We start from the raw sequence: 10,726 nt of genomic DNA on the forward strand, positions 1-10,726 counted from the left end.
ACAGCTCAGAGGTGACTACGGTTCCTGGATTCTCTCAGAGTGTTTTGTCTCTCACAGGAGTAGCATGAGTAATGCAAAGTTATTGCAGTAAGCACACATTTCTTATTAGATATCAGAGAAAAATAGGTGTGTAAAATGCGCATGCATCACCACCACCCTTGAGAGCATTGTATCAATGGCACTGCATATTCAGAGCAGTAAAATATCTCTCTGCTTTTCGACGGAGGGCGAGTCGGCCAACGCAAAGGGGAAAGTCTTGTAAGTCGAGCCCTGCATACAACAGGCAAAACGACACGCCATCCATTTTGCGACCGTGACATTTTGCTTTAAGTGCTCCCCTCTCTCCCGTCACTGTTTTTAGCAATGGCGTTAAATTACAGTGGCACTCTTTATGGGAATTCGTGCATGCTTCTTGTGAATACCAAGTGCATTCTTTATGAGCGGGGCTGCATTCCAGATGAAAACGGCTACTTTGTGAGTCCGTGTGCGTGTGCGTGCGTGCGTGCGAGCTTTAACCTTCAAGGCAAGCCGACACATTTCAGACAATATCGAAGTCCTCTTTTTAATTTGCACAGCAGATTTAAATAACGCAGGAGATGAGAACCAGGGCTACTCTGAAGCCGAGAGGAACGGGAGTGGGTGGGAAGATTTCGCCGTGAGAGAAAGAGGAATGAAATGAGAGCCAACAGCCGCTCCCCTGGGGCCTGTATTAATCAGCAGACAAATGGTCTATGCTCCTGGCATGTATTCATTCTTCAGCAAGGAGCTGCCAGCGCGAGACTTTCTTCTGGAAATACAGTCCTAGCTCTCCTCCATTCAGACACTGGATGTGGGGGTGAGGGAACCCCAACCCCAGTGAGATACGCTGCTTTGGGAATCCGACACTGCTTTTCGATCTAGTCACAGGGAGGGTGCAAAAGGAACAAATTAGGAATTCACGGCAAAACAGCTTCACTTCTAGCCTGCTTCAGAGGAAGAAAAGGGTGGGGGAAGGAGGCTGGTTCTCCCCACCTCCCTCCTTCTGGTGTTTTAAAACAAAAGCTTCCTTTTTTCCCATTTGGACTGAGCAGTGTGATTCCACCACTCATTGAGCTCCTGGAAGCCTCACAGCTATTCATATGAAAAGAGATCCTACTTCTTAAAGAGAAATATTTGTAGATTTTTGAGAACCTGGTTTACTTTTCAGGAGGGCACAAAAGGCACCAGGCTTCAAATAAATAAATAGACAGCACTGTTTCTTGTGAGGGAAACATGCACATTTAAACAGGGACCAAACCACCATTTTAGTGTCTGTAGGAAGAAGCATACGCTCCAACATTTCTCTGATGAAAATAGGGGCATCCTATTCCATTATTATTATTATTATTATTATTATTATTATTATTATTCCCCACACATCTGGCTGGGTTGCCCCAGTCTCTCTGGGCGGCTTCCAACATATATAAAAACATAATAAAACATTCAACATTTAAAAACTTCCCTATACAGAGCTATCTTCAGATGTCTTCTAAAGGTTGTCTAGTTACTTCTCTTTGGTTTGGGGATCGCATAACTCCATACCCTCCAACATTTATCCAATGAAAATAGGGACGTCCCAAGGAAAAATGGGACATTCTTGGATCAAATCAGAAACCGGGATGGCTGCTGTAAATCCAGGACTGTCCCTGGAAAATAGGGAGGTCTGCACATTAGGAGAATTGGTGTGGGTCTCCCTCCTCTCTTAAACTTTTGTGATAGCCCTCTTAACTGCTGTTTTTATAAGGTGATTCTATAAGGAAGGGGGTGATTTTTAGTTACATTTGGCTGAGAGTTTCATTAAGCCCACGCCCAATCTGGACACTGATTGAAAAAGAAAACCCTGCAGAAAATCATGGACGCCACCAGTGCTTTTTTCCGGGGGGGGGGGGGGGCGTGTATGCAGGTACCCCTAAACATTTTGTGAATCTTTGTACTTTTGTCCATTTACTGTATTTATTTTCCTCGATTTGAACTATAAAATGGTGATTTTCTTGAGTCAAAATGAGAGTACCCCTAAACATTCTTTTTTAGAAAAAAACATTGTGTGCCACTAATAATTGGCAGTGCCTAATAATAATAATAATAATAATAATAATAATCTTTATTGTCATTGCCCCCTCTCGGGGACAACGAAAATTACTTGGCTGCTCCATCCACCCAGGTAGGGCACTCCACACAAAATCAGAACAACTATAAAAACACTAATTAAAACAATACAGTATTATTATTATTATTATTATTATTAGTGCCATATTATTAAACATGGTACAAATAAGTACTTGGTTTGTACTTGAGCTGTCAAATGGAATGTACATTGGGACTTAAGAGATACAAAATGCATTTTAGAACCCATCTTTCTATCTGCGTGTAGCAAGAGTCCATTAGAGGGGGGCGGAATGTTTACCTTTCAGCCCCCAAAATGAAATCCTCATCTATGTAAAAATTACACCTTATCAAAATGCAACCCAACAATTAATTTGCAAAGGAAATTGTCTTCTCTTGTCAGTTAAGTTATTTTAAGAGCATTTTGATGTGAGGGTAACCTCTGTGCATACGCAGAGGTTATGGGCTGTGAAGCATGCTATGTGACATGACGGCTGCCTTTGGGAAATGTTGGAGAACTGCTCCTTTGAAATCTAATCACAGCTCATTTTAGAAGGGAAGTGAGGAAATGGAAATGAGCTAGGAATGTCAACAGTGAGTCAAACATCAGACATTTCACAAGGGGCCTTCTTATGCATAATTAAATTTGATTTATTTATTTCTTTTGTTAATTCAGTTATGCTAATGGATTCACTGATATAGTACCTAGATATTTCTTACATACATATAAGCTGATATATTGCTATTTGGTAGTATACATTTCTCCTACTCTGAATGATTCTGCTATCAATTTGCCATAGGAAAATCCATTTCCTTTCTTTCTGCATGAAAAACACAATGCCTTATCAAAGCTTTTCAGAAAGCTATGCTCAATTATAGATGAAGATTTCATCCTCTCAGTGAGTAATGAAAAGTATCTGGACTTCCAGGTTGTCCTATAGGTGATGTGGGGAATTTGTAGTCTAATTTTCTAATATCTGTGCGGCCTGGAAAAAGGAAAAAGAAAGAGTATCTGCACCTGACCGATTTCCAGTGAACAAGAAATGCTGAATAGCAATGTCATCCACATCATTTTCTATTTTGAAATGGGTGATAAGTGTACTCGGTGCTGTAAAACATTCAATAATATTACAGAAACCCGCCAGGACCATAACTACATGCTTACATTCCCCAAACATATAAGACAAAAGTAAAAGTGGAGACAAAAATATTGTCATATGGAAGAGATAAAGCTGCTTAACATTATCCCACCAGAATGAATGATACCCCCCCCCAAGTATCCCATTCTTCTCTCATTATACAGCCTTAGTGACTATAGCATGTTCTTTTAGAGTCGGGATATAATTATTTCTGGATGTATATAAACCATGAGAGAAGAAGTGGGGAGCAGATGCTATAACTGAAAGGTGAGCATGATTTGTCTTCATTTTTTTATACATTTTTTAAAAATATTTTTTCATTATTTTGAAAACCACATTCACATTGAAATCAACATTCCCCTCATACATATTTTACAATCATTTGCAACTTCCCTTTTTCTCCTTCCCTGATTCCTTTGATTTTCCCACCATCCCTGAATATTCTTATACATGGGTAGGCAAACTAAGGCCTGGGGGCCAGATCCGGCCCAATCGCCTTCTAAATCTGGCCCGCAGATGGTACAGGAATCAACATGTTTTTACATGGGGCTATTGTCTTTTTGAGACCTATTCCATCAGCTCTGACTTTTTGTGAACTTGGGGAAATAAGAAGATGCTGTGGACCGAGACCATTGGATTGTTGTCTGCACTGACTGGTGGAAGTTCTCAGGGGTTTCAGACAAGGAGCCTTACCTGAAGAAACTGGGAGTCAAACATTTCTCCTTATGTATACAAAGAAATGCTGTACCACCGAACCTACATGGAAAGGGCAAGTTGAGATGCAACAATCTGACTCTTCCGCCATAGCCTAATTTACTCCCCAATGGCCAATACTTTGAACATCTGATGCCAAGTTCAGATAGTGCCTTGACTGTGGGTCTGTTCAGTTCAGGCTGGCCAAAAAAGTCAATGCCTATTGAATAAAAGTCCAAAACCTTCTGCGACTTGTTCCTCAGATTGCAGCGCAATGCTAAGAAGCTTATTGTAGCCATGTATCCAACGAATCATCCAAGGACAAATTATTTCCAAAACCAAAATGCTTGGCGTCTTGACTACTGTCCCACATTCAAACTGTTCCTCATCCCTCATTTATTCCAGACACATCTTCAGGGCCGCTACAAATGAATGGTGGAGCCCTTCTGTGAATGTCGGTTGTGTGGGAGGAATGGCATTTTAAGGTAAACATTGAGACTTTTCATCCATAAGATGCAGCTGATGCTACAGATGCTGATATAACTTCTGACACTGATAGTGACGAGTGGAGTATAATGTCAGTTCAAGATGAGAGACTGCAGCATGCCGAAAAGCAATCCATTGAACACAAGTCCCTCGACACCATGGCAGCTGATTTTCCTCTTTTGGAAGGTGGCTGGCCTTGGTGTCAAATAAATTGTCAGGCAGTGGTGTCAAATAGTAAAAAGTTAAATGAAGGCTAGTTATTAAGGTTTGCCCTATAGGTTAGAGGACCAGCTCCGGACCATATCAGATGCTACAAATTCCCCAAAGACGGAAATCTAGTAGGCAGAGTTGACTAAGATACCAACAGGACACTGCATGGCAATGCACTAGGCAAAACTGAATTCGAGCTGACCTGAAACAGCCTTTTTAGTTTCAGATTCACTTTGGTTATATCGCTGAAAAGCACCTTTATTTTTTTGGCGTGCTCTCAGATGCCCCCTTAGTCTTTGTTTATGTCCTGGACTTTACAATGGAAGCATGCAAAAAGCTAATTTTTTTAACAAAGAGAACTTTGCAGAGATTTCCATAAAGAGGGCACCACTACGAAAAAGGTCCTGCAAAATTAGTAAGGACTTACTCAGAGTCAGGTCTATTGTACACAACCATATGAAGTTTTTGGTAAAACTGTTGAGCATTTAAATTCACATGGCATATACGCAAGTGGCTCATGAGGAAGCACAGTTTGATATCAATATACCCCATTTTTCCAAGCCGATCTGTCTCTGATGACCATATTTTTGTTTTATGTGTATTTTGTAGGTGGGGTGGGAGGAATATGGCCATAAACAATAAAAGCCCTTCTGTTTATCTAAGGTCCCGACTCTCTCTCCTTGATCTGCTTCTAGTGAATGAAATACTTAACTTTCCAAGGGTGTTTTTTCATTCAGTAGTTTTTCTCAATTGCTTCAAAACCACAATCATAAATATAATAATCATAAAGTAATGTTCATGTGCCTTCAAAAGGCTGAAAGAAGTTAATTTTCCTTAGGGGTGCTGTGTGTAGTACACGCAACATTAGTCTGCTGTTTTTGATTTGTACAGATGACCACATAAGACTTGAAGACAAAGGAACAGTTTTTTGTTTTTTTGTTTTAGTTCTGAGACTTGCTTCTCTCCCCAGACACTCTTAGTTCTGAGACTTGCATCTTCTCTTTTTCTCTCTCTATTCCCCCTCCCAAACTGCTTTTCCTTCTTTTCTTTTCTTTTAAAAATCCACATATTTGGGGCAAATAAAAAGCAGCTGAGAGCAGCAAACACGATTCTTCCTTCTCTGCACTCTCGAGCCTCAACATTGATCAGTGCATCAAATGTTTGGCTGTGGAACAATCATAATGGATTTTGAACTGTGTGCAGTTGGAGAGATTTCTCTTGGGGCACAACCTATTCTGCACCAGCAACCTGCAGTCTTTCAGCAGCATAGCCAGATCAAAGCCCCTAAAGTATTGTTTAAAAAGTGCCCTTGATCAAATAATAGATGGCCACTGCTATTGTTAGCGGAGAAGGTGCTATTTATAGGGAATTTACGCTATGTAAATTCTGCAAGAGATGTTCAAATTGTACTCTGACCAGTATCGTACTGAGCAGAAATGGCAAGTTTCTCATGTTAGCAGCTGTCCTTTTATACTTTTAGATTTTAAAAGCAGCATGCTTGCATTTCAATAACGATTGCATGGCTTCTCTCCCTGTCTAAAGATCTATCAATATTGAGTCAGAGTCTAAGCTATAGCAGGGAAAGTCAGAAAATGAGGTCAATCAATTTCCTCCCCACCCCACAGAGCTTCAACACTGGACTTACTAACAATGCCAGCGAGCATCAAATTCGTACATTGTTTTTGCTGCATTTTAAGAACCATGACTACCACCACCCATGGGAAACTGCTTCCATACACCCAAGGGGACTTTAAATTTCTTCTGCTGAACAATAGTTCCTTATGTCACATAGAAAACTATTTTTAAAACTGAGGGGAGCTTTTTAAATGGTTTATGATATAGCCTAGAATCTCTGCTGCCCAAGGCAGAGAGTAAACAGAATTCAATAACAGCATTACTGAAATATTGTAGGCTTACCAAAGTAGCTCTATATACCCAAGTCAGTATATTTGTTTGGTGTCCACATCTCATGTGTTATATAAGAGCTCCTCCAGATGACCTGTTTATTGAGCATTCATCCTAACAAATCTTTCAGGGAGGTCAGACTCTGCTGAGTCTTTACTGAACATTCGTTCTGAATTTTTTAAGAAGAGGCATGGGCATAGCTGAGGGGGGCAGGAGACAGTCTCCCCCGCCCCAGATCAAGTAAAACAATAGAAATACTTAACTAAATGACCAATCACGCTGGTTCTGCCCCCCTAACACAAGTCCTGCCCCCCCCAGCAAAGTCCTTCCCCCCTAACAAAAATTCTGGCTACGCCCATAAGAAGAGGTTATATGAAAAATGAGCACTCATTCTGAATTCACCCTGATTTGCTTGCATGGTGGTTATACATTTTCCCATTCATCATTCAGTATGTTTCCCTAACCACTTTTTTAAAAAGTGGGTTTGTTATGCCAGGGTGACAGAGCATTTCAATTCACTTGAACTCTGCAAGCCTAAATTTATGGTATGTGTTTGACTCCCTCCTGCAATACAGGGAGGGTCTGGAGGCACCAAAAGGATCTGACACGAGGGGCCAGGGATTTGATATCTTTCCGCAGGGCCTGCAAGATGGAGCCGTTCCGCTAGGCCTTTGGGCAGGATGCAGTTTGACTTACTTTCCTTTGTATAAAACAAGCCCGAAGGAGGCCCCCAACCTGCTCACAGGTCCTTGTATGATCAGTGGAAACTGTTGGTCCTGGCAATTATTAACCACTCTCAATTCCACCCTGATAATTGCCACCTGCCCGGATTTTAACTTGTCTGACTTAATTTTAAGATGTATTTTAATTAATTGATGTCTGTTTTTATGCATATTGTGTTGTGTTTATGATGTCAGCCGCTCTGAGCCCAGCCTTGGCCAGGGAAGGAGGGATACAAATACAATTATTATTATTATTAGTAGTAGTAGTAGTAGTATCTTGATCCCAGCGTAATCAAAGCAGTTATTTTTAAAAAATATTTTTATCGATTTTCCAATAAAAAACATCCAATTAATATATCCAATCATAATACGCCAATTAAAATTAAAAAACTAAAATAAAAAAGTCCAAATTATAATTATTAATTTTTCAGAGCTGAGATGTGGAGATATGCTTCAGAGATCCAGACCATGGGGAGCTTTGTAATCAAAGCAGTTCTTGGGCAAAACGAGTTATTAGCCTGTTCCCTGATGAGCTAAAGCAGCACCCACCAAATGACTAGGTGCTGTTTGGCCCAGCCAATTGAGGCATGGCTGAATCAATGAAACTGTTGCCCAATGCTTCGTTCCTCAGTCTGAGCAACTTGTCACCCCAAGAGCCAAGCAGACTCCCTTGCCTGTTCTTGAAGAAGCCCACCATTGCCTTGCCTTGAGCCATGAAGTCTGCTCCTGCCCTTTGGCCCCGACTCGCGCCTGTCCTGGAGTACATCATTTGCCTCTCACCATAAAAGGTAAAGGACCCCTGGACAGTTAAGTCCAGTCAAAGGCAACTATGGGGTTTCGGCGCTCATCTCGCTTTCAGGCTGAGGGAGCTGGTGTTTGTCCACAGACAGCTTTCCAGGTCATGTGGCCAGCATGACTAAACTGCTTCTGGAGCAACGGGACACTGTGACATAAATCAGAGTGCACGGAAACACCATTTACCTTCCCGCCACAGCGGTATGTATTTATCTACTTGCACTGGTGTGCTTTTGAAATGCTAGGTTGGCAGGAACTGAGACAGGGCAATGGGAGCTCACCCTGTCATGGGGATTCGAACTGCTGACCTTCTGATTGGCAAGCCCAAGAAGCTCAGTGGTTTAGACCACAGCATCCATGCATAGGTGATGCACATCTTCTTCAGACTTGCAGTGCTTCTGTTAATCTGATCTAGCAGTGAACAAAACTTCACCTTGATAAATTTATACAAGTCAGTTCAATGTTATTGTCAATGTAAACTACTTTTTTTTAGTTTACAACTCTGGGTTGACAGATAAATCATACTAACATTGAAATTTATGTGTTTCCCCACGTTTCCCAAAATTGAAAATGAAAAACACACACCCTGCTGGGATTTTAAAATCTCAGGTTGATCAGCACAATCGCTAACTGCCTCCCCCCCCCCCAATAAAAATCCCCATGCTTTCAAATACTTATAAAAAGTATTTTTGTTGTGAGTGGGACTTGTAAATAAAGAAATCCAGAAGCTGTATATTGAAAGGCTAGTTATTACTAGTTTTTCATTATTAAAGTTATGCCTTTGAGAGTAAGATGCATTATGGAAGGCTATACAATTTTAGATTTGCTGTAATTGGTATCAAGGAAACAAGGAAATTGACATGGAGTTTATTTTTGTGGACATCAATGGTTGCTGCCCTGCGTGTTCTATAGACTACAGTTAACCTTGTCGAGGAGAAGGTGGTGGTTGGAAGAATTATGGTTCTTAATGGCCTCTGAATACAGCTGGCCCAAGCCACTTACTCCCTCATGGATAACATGTCTCAGCCTTTTCCAGATGAGAAAATGATAAGGAGCCCTGAAAGATAGAAGGTCACTCTTGGGCAACTGCTGGCAAAACTGTTGCAAAATGAATCACACACTCGAGGTTATTTACACAGGGCTTTTCTCTATAGTGGATTAAGAAAATCTCATTTTTGGTATCAACTGAAGCTGAAGGCGTGGTTTTTCAAAAGGGGCGGGATCAAGTGAGTTAGTTCTTCGGTAGGGCAGTAAACAAACTGCTCTGGTCTGTAGTTAAATGGACAGAGTGCTGGTTCAACCCATCTACTTCCTTCCTCCTCCTCTCCTCTTGTTTCATCTGAGGAAAATTAGCAAACCACTCTGAAAACAGATGCTGCAAATGGGAAGCTTCCCATTTCAGGCGCATGCCTGCAGAGAAATTTGTTCATTTTTACCAGATGGGGTGGAAGAGGAGGCAGAAAGGGAAGGCAGGAGGTATGTACAGGACAGTGCCTGTTCTTCTGGCCAGTTATACTGTGAATGTATGTCTGTTGCACATTAACCACATATGGACATGTTAGAGCTGCTTTCTACCTATTTTTTTAAAAAAAATAAAAAACCCCACAGCATTTCATTTTATGAGTTACAGCTGTCTTCTGTTTTTATATATATATATAAAATTCAGATCACAGATTCATTTTAGTTTCCTTCATTAAATCCCTTGGTGCTTGTAAAACAAAACATATAAAACTCATTTATAAGTTCCATAGTCTGTAAATAATTTGTTTTCATGACATTCATTTATATGCCACACTTTATTTTTTAAAAAATCCCAGAGCAGTTCAGTCACACAAATACACAACAAAATGTTAAAACAAACCATAAAAACCTATCCAACCTTTAAAAGAGCAGCAAGTAAACAATCTCACAGTCTGTCCTGTAAACCAAATTTCCTTGTGCCTTACTTGTTTATTCATTTTGTACAAAGAAAGAGAGAGTGCACCTCATACAAAATGTGTGCAACAAAATTAACAGAAGGAATAAAATATCATTAAAAACAATTGGAGACAACCTCAAGGAGGTTCAAAGGTCTTTAAGGTGTGCCTGGTGAAACTGGAGTGAAGACAATGACTGTTATGGCCCCAGAGTGTGGAAATTCCACAGACAGGGTGCCACAACTGAAAAGGCCCTAAATCAACTCACTGGGTTGCAGCACTCTAAGATTATTTCAATGGCTGACAACTGTATTTGGAGCCTAAACTGTTTAGGGATTTAAAATTCAGTGAGAATACCTTTATACTGGACTCAGAAACTAATAGTCAGCTGTGATGGGTTGATGAGCTGCTTGTGCGTAAAGCTTAGTCCCTCAGAGTTTGCTCAACTTAGCAAGGCTCTGTTTTTAGCGGAGCCCTTAAGCATGGCTCCCTCAGTCACTGGCAGAATCCGACAGTGGGCGTTTACGGAATCTACTCCAGCATAAAAGCTCCTTGACGGAAACGCGTCGTCTAGATTCTCGGCGCGACAGTTTCCGGCGAGGAGTGGGTGTACCTATGGGAGGACCTGAGACTTCTCCGCTGTTATCGCTGGAAGACTCCCTGAGCCATTCCTTCGTCTCTCTCTCTCCCTGATCTCCCACTCTCCCCCTGCTGCTGCCTTCCGCCGCTGCTGAGTCTC

General features: G+C 41.1%; 1 long non-coding RNA gene across 1 annotated transcript; it reads left to right on the plus strand.

Moving 5' to 3' along the window:
- The first annotated feature begins 368 nt into the window (after positions 1-368).
- LOC307226943 lies at positions 369-7,739 on the plus strand. The gene is made up of 3 exons (XR_013843723.1): positions 369-474; positions 4,359-4,438; positions 7,708-7,739. It is a non-coding gene; the product is annotated as an uncharacterized lncRNA (long non-coding RNA).
- Positions 7,740-10,726: the final 2,987 nt, after the last annotated feature.

Source organism: Podarcis cretensis (assembly GCF_951804945.1).
Source record: "Podarcis cretensis genome assembly, chromosome: 11".
In the NCBI taxonomy this organism is placed as follows: Eukaryota; Metazoa; Chordata; class Lepidosauria; order Squamata; family Lacertidae; genus Podarcis; species Podarcis cretensis.